We start from the raw sequence: 1,990 nt of genomic DNA on the forward strand, positions 1-1,990 counted from the left end.
CAAGACCCGTCTATTTAAAAAAAAAAAAAAAAAGCAAATCTGAGTCTTTTTTAGGAATTTTGAAGTAAATGTTTTTAATCTACCAGAGTTCATTTACAAATGTGAAGCTATCATTTAAAGTGTACCTGACATCATATCACCCAACTTCAAACTATATTACAGGTCTACAGAGACAAAACAGCACCATGCTGGTACAAACATAGACCAGTGGAACAGAATAGTGAACCCATAAATAAAGTCACACACCTACAACCATTTGATCCTTGACAAAGTTGACAGAAATAATAAATGTCAAAAGGATTCTCTATTCAATAAATTGTGCTGAGATAGCTGGCTAGCCACACACAGAAGAATGCAACTGGACACCTACCTTTCATTGTTTATAAAAATTAACTTGAGATGGATTAAATACTTAAATGTAAAACCAAAAACTGTAAAAATCCTAAAAGAAAACCTAGAAAATACCATTCTGGACCTGGACCTTGGCAAAGAATTTATGATTAAGTCCTCAAAAGCAATTGCAACAAAAATAAAACTTGACAAATGGGATTTAATTAAACTAAAGAGCACAGCAAAAGAAACTGTCAACAGAGAAAACAGACAACCTACAGAATGGGGGAAAATATTTGCATATTCTGCATTCAACAGAGGTCTAATATCCAGAATCTATAAGGAACTTAATTCAACAAGCCAAAAACAACCCCATTTAAAAACTGGGCAAAGGACATGAACAGACACTTCTCAAAAGGCAATATGCAAGCAACCAACAAACATGTGAAAAAATGCTCAACATCATTAATCATCAGAGAAATGCAAATCAAAACCACAATAAAATGCCATCTTATACCAGTCAGAATGGTTACTATTAAAAAGCCAAAAAATAGCCCTTTTGGCTCTCTGAGCAGCACCATGGCAGTTGGCAAGAACAAGCGCCTTACAAAAGGCGGCAAGAAGGGAGCCAAGAAGAAAGTGGCTGATCCATATTCTAAGAAAGATTGGTATGATGTGAAAGCACCCACTATGTTCAATATAAGAAATGTTGGAAAGACGCTAGTCACCAGGACCCAAGGAACCAAAATTGCATCTGATGGCCTCAAGGATCAAGTGTTTGATGTTAGTCTTGCTGATTTGCAGAATGATGAAGTTGCATTTAGGAAATTCAAGCTGATTACTGAAGATGTTCAGGTAAAAAACTGCCTAACTAACTTCCATGGCATGGATCTTACTCATGACAAAATGTGTTCCATGGTCAAAAAATGGCAGGCAATGATTGAAGCTCATGTTGATGTCAAGACTACTGATGGTTACTTGCTTCATCTGTTCTGTGTTGGTTTTACGAAAAAACGCAACAATCAGATACAGAAGACCTCTTATGCCCAGCACCAACAGGTCCACCAAACCTGGAAGAAGATGATGGAAATCATGACCTGAGAGGTGCAGACAAATGACTTGAAAGAAGTGGTCAATAAATTGATTCCAGACAGCATTGGAAAAGACATAGAAAAGGCTTGCCAATCTATATATCCTCTCCATGATGTCTTTGTTAGAAAAGTAAAAATGCTGAAGAAGCCCAAGTTTGAATTGGGAAAACTCATGGAGCTTCATGGTGAAGGCAGTAGTTCTGGAAAAGCCACTGGGTATGAGACAGGTGCTAAAGTTGAATGAACTGATGGACATGAACCACCAGTCCAAGAATCTGTTTAAAGTTCAGATTTATAATAGTGGCAAAAAAAGTCTTATTTGCGAAAAAAAATTAAAAAATTAAAAGTCAAAAAATAACAAATGCTGGCGAGGTTGCAGAGAAAAGGAACTCTTGTACACTGTTGGTGGGAGTGTAAATTAGTTCAGCTACTGTGGAAAGCAGTTAGAAAATTTATCAAAAAACTTTAAAAAACTGCCATTTGACCCAGCAATACCATTACAAGGTATATACCCAAAAAAAATAAATTGTTCTACCAAAAAGACCCATGCACTCATATGTTTACCACAG

The 1,990-nt window shown here is 36.3% G+C and overlaps 1 pseudogene; it reads left to right on the top strand.

Annotated features, from left to right (window-relative positions):
* Positions 1-772: 772 nt before the first annotated feature.
* On the top strand, positions 773-1,725 carry LOC116530522 (annotated as a pseudogene).
* The last annotated feature ends 265 nt before the right edge of the window (positions 1,726-1,990 follow it).

Source organism: Sapajus apella, unplaced genomic scaffold (genome assembly GCF_009761245.1).
Source record: "Sapajus apella isolate SASKATOON/1434 unplaced genomic scaffold, GSC_monkey_1.0 scaffold67, whole genome shotgun sequence".
Lineage (NCBI taxonomy): Eukaryota > Metazoa > Chordata > Mammalia > Primates > Cebidae > Sapajus > Sapajus apella.